Genomic DNA, 14170 nt, shown 5'->3' with positions numbered 1-14170 from the left:
CATATACTGAAAATGTTTAAAATAGCTATGTGAATAAATTTCTTGTCAAGTAAATTGGAAATTTTTTCTAAAGAGCTCTCACTGCTGTATCTGTTTTGTGTACTCCTGCACAGAAGTACTTAATGTTTTTCTTCAGATAGTTGTACCGCCAGCAGAGAATTGCCTCCTGACATTACATAAAGTCGAAACTCAATCACGATAATGCCTTAGACATCTGTAATTTAAGTTTTTAAAGGGCATTCATGTACATTCGCCCACTTAATCATCTGATGGCATCTATCACACTTTTGCTAAATAGCAGGCATTAATCCTGCTCCCTCATTTAATCCCTTCGCCCACCCTAAGAGGAGGATACTACCATTATCCCCATTTTACAGATGAGGAAACTGAAGCACCCAGTTACTGAGTGGAAGAGCCAAGATTTTGACTCAGGCGTTTTGGCTGTAGAGCTTGTGCTTTTAATCGTAACACTATTCTCACTCTGAGTCAGCCTTGCTTTAAAAATTGGCATTGAGTACAGTTTATTCTTTTATGGTTGGAAGGAGAATGGAAGTGCAGAGTATAGAAACAAAGAAACTGAGCAGACAGTTGGCTTGTCCGTCCACTGTGGTCATCTGATTGTACCGATGCGGCATGACGGCCATCTTGGCCATGACTCAGGGTCGCTGCCTCTTCCCTTTTCTCCCTCCCTCCGCTCTGCCTCGCCTCACTTTGACCCGTCTGCCCGCTTCGCTTGGTAAATTCCCCCTCATCCTACAGTTCTTTCCCCTGACGTGTCTCTTTCTACCTTCTCACACATCGCTCTGGCTTATATCCCAACACTCAGCCAATCTACGCCATCGGTTTATTGTGCAGTCTGAACTTGGTAAGGGTATGAAAAAGACATGCTTTGATCTTTTTAGTTTTGTTTATTTCAATTACTACCTTAATCAAAGATTTTTTTTTTTTGACTTTGTCAATCCCGTCTTTAAATTCCATCCAAGGCAGATTTCTTAGACCTGTGGAAAACATGTTCTTTTTTCTCTCTCCCAACTAAGCCCTTGGCCCCTTAGCCCAGGCCCAGGGTTTTCAGTGGGTGGGGGGCTGATGGGGGAGCCTGGGGTTACAGGAGCCACTTAGGGCCTCTCTCGCTCCTCCTTCCCCTCTCCCCCACATCAATGAGGCGTTCTCTTGGAGCCCCTTTTATTTATGGAGGAAAACTCTGGGTTGAGGGTCGGAGAAGGAGACAAGAGATTGATAAGGGTCCTCTTGGGTTTCTGGCCTCCAGCTGGGGCTCCTGTCTGGGCTGTGCTGGTGCCATGGGCTTATACTGGCTTCATCTTTCTGTTAAAACCCCGTGAGCTCTCTCTTGGAGTATGAAGTCTTCAGCAAGCTCTATCCCCACTGCGTAGATATTCTTATGAGAGGTCATCTCTTACCTGATCTCTTAGAACCCTCAGCTCTTGCTCCTGTGGAACACCCCACAGCCTCTGGTTGGGCGTGGAAGTTGTCTGGGTGGCCAGGCCAGCATTTGTATGGTGCGTCTGCAGCATAGCTCAAGTGTGACCCCTTTTATGGTGCCAGGCAAGGAAAAGTCATGCGTCTTTGCTGCACCACCTGATGGAGAACAGATTGTTCCTCTGCATGGTTCTCGCTTCCTGCCTTGCTGCTGTCTCTCCATCCTTTGCTCTCCCCTCTTTCCCCCACCCCGTGGAGGGCAGATCAGCAAGCCCACCACAGAAGCAGAGGCCCAGCCAGGGTAAGACAAACCCCATATGAATGAGACATTCTCTTGGAGCTCCTTTTATTCATGGAGGGAAAACTCATGGTATATCCTCCAACCCAGGCAGATCAGCAACTGCTTTCTCAGCCTTCTCTGCTCTTGCTAGTCTTTTATTTTTATTTTTTTAGAAACTAGGTTGGCTGATTCTTAGTAAGTGCTGAGGACTGGTCCAATTTCAGTTCCTGTTCTCTCTTCCCCTCTCTCCCTCCCTCCCTCCCTTTCTCCTTCCTTTCCTCCCTCCCTCCTTCTCTCTCTCTCTCTCTCCCCCTCTCTCTCTCTTGCTCGCTCTCTCTCTCTGTGTGTGTGTGTGTGACTTATCTTTGTCCTTAGCTTTGACTCCAGCAAAAGTCACTTTAAATATCCTGTTACCTTGACAATTACTTATTTAATATACATCTTCCCATTAGACCCACAGTACTCCCTCTTAATCTCATTTACCCTGTTTCTTCTTGAGTTGTTGTGGATGATAAGCATACTGATGGGACTAGAGTTTAACTAACAGGAAGAAAACACTGACGGCACTATCAAAGATGATATGATTTGAGCCAGATTATAGAGCTCATCATCATCTGATCTACATCTTAAATATTCTGTCTTGAAGGCTTTTGTGAGGAATAAATAATATGCAGGGCATTTGTAATTATGATGGAACACTTAATACCACAATTAGCTATATGTTAATTGCTCAGATAGGATAACAAAGAATAAATACATAAAATCAATATGTTATCATAATTAAAATATTTAATAGTTTCAATTTCTACTCACGTCAAACTCCTTAGTAAAATTCCTATAATGATGTTTATCGATATATACAAAAGTTTCTTAATTAGAAACGAGTTTAGACTTCACATTTAAGATTAAAGTTCACTAAAGTTAAATTATGGTACAAATGGAGATTAATTCCTGTTAATACTTTTGTAAACGTTTGCAGAGCTTAAACATGGTATGCCAATATTTATACTATGCCTTAGGTCCTCCCTCAGTATGTGATACCTCCCCTTTCTCCTTGCCCGCCCCCGTGCCCCTGAAAAATGCTTTTTGTTCAGAATATCATTATGAATTAAGCATAGTGAATTTCACAAATAATCAATGGGCTGCAGGCTGGGGTAATGGAACAGTGTAAGATGTTGGTGATTGTGCTGGGGTTTCTTCTTGTCCGTGTGAGGTCTCTGGTGATGTGGAGAAATGTCTGTTGTCCATCTCTGAACACAATTCTTTGTCGATGTAACCTGTACATTTAAAAAATTTAAATTCTTATCTGCATCTAAATTTAAGGAATATCAAATTAATCAAATTTTTATATTAATCAATGGTGATTTTAAAAGCAGAAAGGATGCTCTATTTAAAAATCATGAACCTAGGATGAATATATTTTTTAAAAATTGTTTTTTTAATTTCAGAGATTCCAAATGTACACGGAGATAGGCATTACTATAAAGAATACATATACGCTGACCACACGCCTTTAGTGAGTCTTAGCATGATGCTATATTACTTCAGATATAATTCTTTTGTTATATAAAACATTAAGAGGCAATCGAACCCCCTTATAACTCCCTCCTTGTTATTATCTTTTCCTCCCCAAACTATTACCATGAATTCAGTACTTATCATTCCCATGCACGGTTTTGTACTGTGACTATAGTATAATCATAACGTATATGATACTATTTAGCACAACAGAGTATCATTTTCAAAATTTTAAACTTTTCATTAGTAGTGTAATACGGTACTTAATTCTTCTGCTAACCATTTTTTTTGATTCAACATTACATTGTTGAGAATTACTCACGTTGACAGATATCGCTTTTGTTCATTCAGCATTAAATGCTGTTTAGTGTTCCCCTGAATGAATGTACACTCTTTTACTTACCATTCTCCCGTTGACGGACATTTGGATTATTTCCACTTCTTTGTTATACAAATAATGTGGAATCGTTCTGTCCTTATACACATCTGGGTAAGAGTTTCCCCAGGGCAGGGATTTTCAGTGTGGTCCATGCACTCCCTGGGGTCCACGTTACCTTTTTCAGGGGGCCTTCAAGGTAAAAAGTATTTTCATAATGATGCTGAGATGTTATTTGCCTTTTTCCCTGCGCTCTTATTTGCACCGATGGGGAAAAACAATGATGGGCCAAACCATCGCAGCCTTAGCATGGATCGAAGCGGTGGGGCAAACGGCTCCAGCAGACATTGTCTTCATCACCACCATGCACTCGCGGGAAAAAAAAGAAGGTCCTTGCTGGAGCACTAAGTGCTTAATCAAATTATTTTATGTTGAATCAAATTATTAGTTTTATTAAATCTTAATCTCGAATCCATTTCTTAAAGTTCCGTGTGGTACAGTGAGGAGTATGCACATAGCCCTTCTGCTGCACACTGCCGTTGTGTGAGCTGCGAGCTGAACTCCCTGCTTTTTCATGGGACACCATTTTTACTTGAAAGAAATACTGACAGATAAACTACGGCTAAACTGTACTGACAGATAAACTATTGAACGTATGGCAGTTTCTCAAAAATGAATGAAGCAAGCCTTTCACTTCGAAGAAAACTACTAGCACTGTTTGTTTCCAGTGATTAAATCTGAACGTTCAAGCAAAACTTAGAATTTTGGAAAGATTTGCCACCATGAATTCGACATTTCCTAGTACTTAAAGAGTTTTTCTTATAAGATCAGTGGTAATGTTAACAAAGAACATTATTTTTTTGATATTGTGTAATGAAGATAATGAAGTGTGTCCACATTTGGAAGATCTGTGTGACTCAGTACACCAGTGTGTTCCACATGATCAACCCATGATGTTATAAAATAATGCACGGGTAGTTGATCTAGTCCAAGTGCAATGCTAAATTTTCTTCATATACTTCAACTAAAACAACATAATCCAGCATGGTAATTGCAGTAGCAGATCTGAGAATCCAGCTATGTTTAGGCCAGATAATTAAAGAGATTTGTAAAAATCTCACTAATTTTTTTGGTTTTAGAAAATACAGTTATTCTTCATGGTGACTTTGACTTAATTGCACATTTTTACTGGCCTTTTAGTTTTCTTCCTCTGTGACTTATGTGTTCATACCCTTGGCTCATTCTCCATTCCTTGCATCTCATTAGGGTGTCCTTTTTTGTTTGTTTTCTTAATGGATATTTAGGAGTTATTTATATTTTTTGGTTCCCAATCATTCGTCAATTACATGTTGCAAACATTTTCTATCTGTGGCTTGTCTTTTAATTTTGTTTATCATGTTCTGTTAAACAGAAGGTTTTATTTTAATATAATCAGATTTATCAATTTTTAACTTGATAAATTTTTCTGTTGTGTATGTTTTATCTTGTTAAGAAATTCTTCTCTACTTCAAGTCCACACATGTCTATTCCGATATTTTCTTCTAAAACTTTTAGGGTTTTGCTTTCCATGTTAGATCTTCAAGCACCTTGAATTGAACTTTGTGTATGGTGTGAGGCAGAAATCTACCTGTTAACCCCCACCCCTTGCCCTCTGCCAAGTTGTCATCAATTATCCCAGTGCCTTTTAATGACTAGCTCAACTTTTTCCCATTGATTTCTGCACCCCCTCTTACCACATATCCAGTTGGGCATGTTTGTTTATATAGGCTCTTTATTCCTTTCCATGCGATCATTTGTCTATCCATACACACAAATATTTCAATCTCCTGATTATCATAGCTTTATAATAGTTCTTGATATTACTAATGTGTAATAATCATTCTTAAAGTCCCTAACTTGGTTATTCTCTTGCCTATTCTTGGCCTGTGGTTTTAGGCAAAGTTCTCTTGCCTATTCTTGGCCTGTGGTTTTCCATATAAACAAATATAAGGATTTTCTATAGTGTTCTATGATAAACCCTACTCAGGACTTTGATTTTGAATTTATAGATTTATTTGGGAATAATAAAAATAGTTAATGTATTTAACCTTGCAATCCTTCAGGTCTTCTTTTAATCCTTCGATGGATATTTGTAATTTTCTGCAGAGGGATCTCGCACATCTGTTGATAGATTAATTCCTATGAAGACCTAGGAAATATTCACCGACGTTCTGAGCGGAGTGTCTTTTTTTCCCATTACTTTTTAAGTTGGATATTACTAGTGTAAAGGAATATTACTAATTTACATGCTGACTTTTGTGCTCAGTAACCTTTCTAAAAATTCATTTTAATAATTTAAATCTGTGGATTCTTTGGAATTTCTAGGAAGGTATCCTTACCATCTGTGAATAACTATTTTGTATGTTTTTCTTTCCAAACTTTATACACTTTATTGCTTTACTGAATTTTTAGACTCTTCAGTACATATTGGAGGGAAGTAGTGATGGTCACTTTTACAATGAAAATTACAGATTTTAATGTAAATGCTTTAACGTCTTGCTATTAAGTATGATTCTTAGGTAACTTCCTAGTAAAAAGTATTTGCTAGAATGACAAGTCACTTATTCTTAGTTTGCTAGACATTAGTCAACAATTAGAATTGAATTTTGTTAATGTTCTTTGCATCGATGGTGATTTTTCTTTTAAAATCTCTTAAAATGTTATATAATAATTTTTCTGATGACAAATATACTAATGACTTATCTGATATTGAGCCATCTTTGAATTCTCTGAATTAAATCTACTTGGACATGGTGTTTTAAAAACTATTGATAATTATTTTGTACACTGATGAAATTAATTTTCTGATATTTCATTTTGAATTTTTCCGTCCATGTTTACTAAAGTGATATATAACTTTCTTTCTGGATACTGACTTACCCAGTTTTGGTGTTCTGATTTCACCAGCTTCATAAAATGATCTGAGTAATTTGCTCTTCTTTTCTGTTTTCTGAATCTGCTTCTATGATACAGCTTTAGTCTGTTGATTTGTTCCTTGAATGTAAGTTTGTTACTTGGTGTAAGTTCACCTATAAAATATTCTGGCTGTATTGTCTTTTGATTTGAGGGGGTTCGATTACCTGTTCAGTTTCTCCAATGATTATTTGTTTATTTGTCTTTTCTCTGTCCTCTTGGGTCAGTTTTAGAAATTTATATTTTTCTAGTATGTATCTATTTCTTTTAAGCTTTCAAATTTATTACACAATGTTCATAATAGTCTCTTAATAGCTACTGTATGTTTTTATTCCCCTTTCTATTTACTTCTTTTTTTAAATCAGACTTGCTAAAAATCTGTCTACTTATTAGTTTTTTCAAGAATCAGCTTTAGATTTTATTTATCCTTTCTATTATCTATTTGCTTCTGTTTCATCATTACAAATTGTTTTCTCACTTTTCCTTTCTTAAGATTTACTTTTCAGTTATTTTTCTAGATTCTTGAGTTGAACATTTATTTAATCTATTTTCTAGTAAATGAATTTAATGCTCTAAATTGATCTCTAAATAGTAATTTAGCTTCATCCACATGTTTTGATATGTAGTCATTATTAATTCAGGCTTTATTTAAGAGTTCACTTTAAGATACCTAACATACTTTTGTTATGTTTTTGCTACTTTGCAATATTGATTTCTAATTTAATCATATTACGATCGGAGGAGTTAACATTTATGATTTAAGTTTTTTGAAATTCTTGTGACATGGCATTATTTTCAAGTGTTCATGAAAAGATGATATTGTCTTTTTGTGGTGTGGGATTCTCATTTCGCCTCTTTAGATCAAGCTGGTAATTTTGTTTCTCCAAACTTCTGTAATCTAACGAGTCCTAATTTCCCTCTATAATAACAAATTTATCAACTCGTCCATTTAATTTTGCCAATTTCTGCTTTATATATTTTAAAGCTATGATAAATACAATAATTTCATGTTTATCTTCTTGTTGGATTGTATATATTATTATATACTCTCCCAATTTATTGTATTAATGCTTTTTGGACTTTAAATCTATTTGTCTGATGTGAATATTGCTATAATAACTTATTTTGTCTAGTATTTGAAGGCTATATCTTTTTCCAGCCCTTCATTTTTATTCTTCTTTGTGGTTTTGGTCTAAATGTCTCCTATAAGCCGCATAGGGGTGGATTAAAACAGTAATATGATAATCTCTTTGATTCATGAGCTTAATTCATTTATAATCAGTATGATTACTTCTATATTTGAAATTATTTCTACCATCTTATTTTGTGTTTCCTATTCACTATCTTTTTTCTTTGCCCCCTTTCTCCCTCCCCTGATTTTTGTTATGTTGATAATTTTTAATATTTCATTTTCTTCAGATGATTTGGAAGATGCATAGTGTTTGGAGGTTACTCTTAATCTTAACGATACTTACTAAACCATACTTTTTTTAAAAAAAAACATATTCTTACTTATTAAGTATTTCCTTCTTCCAATGACAAGAGTCTTAAAACATGTGTTTATCAATCATTGACTGTTATTGTAGTTTAGAGTTATTAGTGGCTATTTTTATAGGCAATATTTAATTGAATTATTAACTTTTTAACAAAGTTCTATATTTATTTCAAATTCCACACCTTCTGTGTTCACTTTTTTCTTGCTGATTCATTTCTTTTTTAAAAAAAACAAAGTCCTTGGCTGGTACATTCCTTCATCTTTCTATGCCTTAAAGTGTCTTTATGTTGTCTGTGCTGTTAAATGATAATTTGGATAAGTATCAATTTCTTGGCTGTCAGTTACTTTTCTCTCAGCATGTTGAAGAGATTATTTTACTGTCTTTGCCATCTACTTTTAGGAAAAAAGTCTTAATTGATTTCTTTAGTTAAGTGGTGAATCTCCCTGGTACCTAAGTTGACAATTTCGAACACTGATACAGGTTGGATTTGCAAGGCAAGTCCCTCTGAGGTCCACAGTTTCCTCCTCAGCATGGTGTCTGTGCCACCTTGTTATACATCTTTCCATGAAGTGCTGAGACACATCGCCACAGGAATGTATGGGACTTAAAGAATTTGTCATGTATATCCATAATATTTTTTTCAAAATAAACTTTTATTTTAAAATATTTTTAAAAAGCACACACATAAATTGGATACATTTATATATTTATAATAAGTGAAACTAGAAACTGAAACAGAATGTGAAGAAATACCTTTGTAAGCAGAGTTGCGTTATAGGGAAAATGCTAAGCAAGGACTTAGAGGCCCTGACTTCTAATTCTGGGTCTGCTTTCACGACTCTGGGCAAATTGTTGAATCTCTCCTCTCTCTCCTCTCTCTTTTTCTCTTCAGTTATAAAGTGAGAGTTCCGGACTGGATTCATGGTTCTCTAACTACGTTCCCTGGAATTGGCTTGTGGTTTTTGAACTGATCGGGGTCACATGGATGAGCTCTGGGCCTCCCTTTCTTTTTCATGCTCTTCTGCGTAAGATTTCTTCCACAGGAAACAAACCACTAAGCCATGTAATCTGAAAGCCCATCTCTATTTCCGTGACAGTTTTCATACAGGTCCATAAGTCTGACCACGCACTCATCTTACGGGTGATCAATTACTGCTCGCCTCAGTCCAGTTTTTAACTTTTACCCACCTGCAGAGTTTCTAAACATCACAAAGCAATTATTCTGTCAACTTTTCTTAGGTTTTACGGGCTTCTGCAGTTTGGGTGTGAAAGCCTTCAGGATACTTCAGTCAGGTTTTATTAGAGCCAAAATCACTGCCCTTACTTCTTTGGCCCCATCTTCGCACAGAAGTTAAGGGACACCTGCCTTATTCCTTCTGTAGTAAGTTCTTTCCAGGAGATTGATTCGCTGTCCCCTTTTAACTGTACGAACAGAAACGAAGGCCCTAAAACATGAGCTCAGAGAGATCAGGGCTTTTTCTTCTCCTTGTTCCCTCCTTTCTCAGTCCCTTCTTAGGACAGTTTTACCTGGATGACTAAGTTATAGACCCAGGGGATTTACTTTTCTGAGAATTCTTTTTTATTGATATTTTTTATTTACTATTCTGGGAATTCTTTTTTGTGATATTGAGATGCTCAATATCAAGATTTTGCTGTTTATAAACCTTCATAGTAGATATAGATAGGATCCATATGTTTTATAAATATTTTTTCATCATATAAATGAATTTGAATTTACAGTCTAGTCCTTGAAAATTCTCAACAGTAAAGTTTCACGTGTGCAGCTTTTATTTAAATAGGTAATGTGTTTTGTAAAGCGTATGACATTTTTCACGGGTTTCCATTTCTGTTATTTCTTTTACGTTTATTTCAAGTAGTCAAGTTCTTACCTTTTCCGGGTTAATTCTTTACTCCCTTGATAATTAAATATGTCCCAATTTGCTCTGTTTGTGGGCTTATAGTGTCCCTTTTAATGGGATATGTTGGCTTTAGATGTCTTTCTTGAAACTTACTCTAATGCCAAGATGAGCTATCTGCCATGTCAGCTCCAGGATTTCACTGTAGTCCTTTGGGAATTTAATGCAGTAAAAAGGTGCAGATTCTTAACTGTAATCAAGGAACATTCCACGAGTCATTTGCAGAAGCATAGAAATGTAGGAGAAAAACAGGCAAGCAGATCCTCCCAGCGAAGTCTCATCACATCTTTCTGTTAGTGTTATCATGGTTGGTCTAGTCCACAGACAGAACTTGTTTTTCTGTTTGGGTCTCTATTCTGGGAATTATTTTTTATACTGTTTAATTTGAGAAATAATATCGAACTAGCAGCAGGTGGTAACAATGTGTATTTTGCTGGGTGTGTTTTTACATGGAAAAGGAAAGCATAACATCGTATTTTGGAATATAATTAAAAACTTAAATTTCAGTATAAATCTAAATTAATAACTCTTCCCCAATGGTATTGTTTATAATTGTTTATAAAGTTAATATTGTTTATAAAGTAATAGCCTAAGTACTATTCGAGTGTTGGGGAAGAGTGAATTCTTCAATACCAGTGTAAAATCTGATGTGGTCATCTCTTTCAACCAGTTAATCAAGGAAATGTAAATCAATTTTAATATTATATAAATTAGGACCAAAGTTTGGAGACACCTTGAATATGTTATAAAATGCTTTCCACCCACAGGCATTTTTGGGAACTTTCATGCCCCTAGTACAGTTTTAGATGAATATATAGCCTCATCTGGCCTCAATGTGGGAATGCGGGTCCCCTTCAACCTCTTGGCCTGGCCATTCATACACCTCAAAATCCTTGAAGTTTATATCCTTGGAATTTATCACAAGATATTGCACAATATTTATGTTCAAGAATGTCATTACAGAGCCATTTAAAATAACAACAAATTGAATGAAAACCCCTCTGTTATGGACTGAATGTTTGTATACTCCCCAAATTTGTATGTTGAATTGTTATGAGGGTGAAGCCCTCATGAACGGGGTTGGTGCCCTTATAAAAGACACCCCAGAGAGCTCTGCCGCTTTCTCCACCATGTGAGGACATGATGTGAAAACGGCCATCTGCAACTCGGAAGAGGGCCAGAAGAGGGCTCTTTCCAGAACCTGACTATGCGCATCTACAACTCCCAGCCGCCTGGACTCTGAGCCATACATTTCTGTTGTTTATAAGCCAGACCGCCTCCTGTCTTTGTTATAGCAGCCTAAACTAATTAAGATACCCTCCCGATGCTCAATAAATGAGAGAATGATTAAATACATCAGATTTGTACAATGAAATAATACGCCACCATTAAAATCCCGATATTCATATAGGATGAATTAAAAAGAGTGGAAATATAAGTTGTACATAGACTGTACAACTTATATTTCCAGTTTTGAAATAACCCAGAGTAAACCCCAAATATGCATGGCAAGAAGACTGGGTTAACGGTGCCTCCTAAGGGTAGTTCGATTTATTGAACAAAACGTGTTGAGCTCGCACTGTGACGAGCAGCATAGTGTAATGTTAAAGAGCACGAGGGTTGAAGTCAGATGGCCTGGCTTCAAATTCCGGCTCAGCCGTTCGTTATCAGTCAGGCCCTGGACAAATTATCTAACCCTGTGTGCCTCAGTTTCCTCACCTGTAAGATGGGACTGATATTAGCACTTACATCAGAGTTGTTGTGAGTATTAAATGAGCTAATGGACGTGAAGTACTGAGAACCTGTCTGGTATATATGAAGTGCTGTACAATTTTATCACTGTTGCTTTTATGTGTGAGGTACTCCTGTGGTCAGTGCTGGGTATACATAGAGAACAGAAAAGGCAAGGCCTCACCTGTAGAAAACTCATAGCATAGAGAGGGAAATATATATTCCTCGAGTAGTCAAATAGATCAACAATTAAAAAGTATAAATGTTGTGAAGAAAAATAACGCGTTTTTTTTTTTTTTTTGACAGAATAATTGGGGCGGAACCTAGTTAGACTGTAAAGTCAGGGAGTGTCTCCGGATGGACGTGACACTCAGTGGAGAACTGAGCTATGGGTAGCATTGGGTGCAGAGGAACAGCACATATGAGAAGGCCTGAGCCGCATACATGGAACTGAGAGCTGGGTGAGGCGGAGGAGGAGGGCTGGGCCGTTGGAGTCCAGTGATGGAGAAAGAGGCTCAATGAAGGCAGATTTCCTTTTGAAGAGCACTCTGATTGCAGAGTGAAGGTAGGGTCAGAGGTGAGGGACAGTGACTGTGGAGGTAGTCGGGGGCCTCTGGGGCAGGACAGGCAGGAGACGAGGCGATGGAGGGGCGGTGGGTTAGTTCGGTGGCAGTGGTGGTACAAGAACAGGCACTTGACATTTTGGAGGCAGAAACAGTACGACTTGGGGATGTGGAAACAGGGAGTGGAAAGGGTCCAGATGGACTTCCAGGTTTACCTCCTGATTCTGCCAACCGGAGAAGAGCAGCGGGTCAGGAGACAAAATATCTTCCCTTCACTTTCTATGTTATCTATGTTTTATCTCATGAACAAGTGAAGACTGTATTTAGTTTAAAAGTATTTAGACATAGGCCAACTTAAAATTATTTGCTGACAAAAGTATAGGGAATAAACAGAGCAGGAAAAGAAAACGCAGCAAGGGAAGAGGGATTAAAAAATGCATGTCATTTGCTGTGATTGCACTTTTTGGTGTTTATATGGATAGATTATTTTTTGAAAAGGAAAATCATATCATATATTATAAGAGGATGAGTAACTTGTTTTTAATTTACTGCAAAATATATCAGGAGCACTTTCTCAAGTTAACCAAATATGCTTATAAAGCGTATTTTTGATAGCCACATAGCATCTTGTTTTGTGGGTGTACAATGTTTTAATTAATTGTTCGTAACTTAGGTTATTTCCAATTTTTCCCCATTATAAAGAGATAGCAATGACCACTATTGAACTTGTTTCTTCGAATGCATCCATAATAATTTACTTAAGATGAATTATTGGAAATGGACTTGTTCTTCCAAAAGTTCTTGGTCATTCCCCCACCTTGAACTTTTTCGCATGATATTAACACAGGACCCTGCTTTTATCTTTTTTTTTTTTTTTCTAACTTTGCCTGATACCACTTCGTCTATTCATAACTTTTTTGGCGGACATTTTGCTTTATGTTACCTCCTCTCTTTCTTTTTCTCCCCCCACCGCCCCCAATGCTCATCTTCTGTAATCCGACAGTTCTGAGCTCACTAGAGTTTAATCCGTTAGAATTTATCGTTACATGCAATATATTTGGTTGTCTATTATTTTGAGCTTTTTTGCTCCTTCCTTTGATTTTTATATTTTAGATACAAACCTATTTTCATGTCTTGCAAAATTTTGGAAAGTTTGTATCTTTCCAGTTCACGGTCAGCACAATGCCTGATGTCGGAGCAGGCGCTCAGCAGATACTGCGGAGAAACGATTCTGCGCACAGTTCTGCTAGGATTTGCTGTTTCCACTGAAGTTTTCCGAAGCATTGCCTGACCTGCTTCTAGTGCTGTAGTCCAAGGCGAAGGGTCCTCTTCTGCTGTCCCCTTTCTTTTGAGAGGAGTGTACAGTGCCCTTTGGTCCTCTTACTTCTCTTGGTTTTTGTTCCATTTATTATATCCTAAGCCTTAAGATTCCTCTTGTTGGAATTACTCTCTCTTTTTTTTAATTTTGTTTTTTTTTTTAGGTGAGGCGAGCCTTGGTTGACCTCACAAATTGCAAGGACCTTATCAGCTTACAATCCCTTATTTTTTACTTTTTACGCCTGCAGCACCTGGTCTTCCTAGGTGGTCTCCCATTCAAGTACGAACCAGGCCCGACCCTGCTTAGCTTCCGAGATCAGACGGGATCGGGTAGTTCAGGGTGGCATGGCCGTAGACGGAATTACTCTTTATCACACACAGAAGTCTGTTTTATTTGTACTCTCTTAATACAAAAAGAATTTTCTAGAATATTTCAGGATTCTTCTTTCACCCCCTAGGTGTCTCAGGTGTGCATCCTTCTTGGTTTTGCATTGTAACTTCTTCCCCTCTACTCATCCTCAGATGGCGTCCAGACTCCGTTTTTGTCCGCAGACTGGAGCCAGCATGGTCCTTGTTCTCCTCTC

General features: G+C 37.2%; 1 pseudogene; it reads right to left on the bottom strand.

Moving 5' to 3' along the window:
- Positions 1-13825: 13825 nt before the first annotated feature.
- Positions 13826-13943, bottom strand: LOC111741454 (annotated as a pseudogene).
- Between the last annotated feature and the right edge of the window lie 227 nt (positions 13944-14170).

Source organism: Pteropus vampyrus, unplaced genomic scaffold, assembly GCF_000151845.1.
Source record: "Pteropus vampyrus isolate Shadow unplaced genomic scaffold, Pvam_2.0 Scaffold78, whole genome shotgun sequence".
Classification (NCBI taxonomy): Eukaryota; Metazoa; Chordata; class Mammalia; order Chiroptera; family Pteropodidae; genus Pteropus; species Pteropus vampyrus.
Note: the sequence above shows the minus strand (reverse complement) of the source record. Positions and strands in the feature narration are given on the sequence as shown.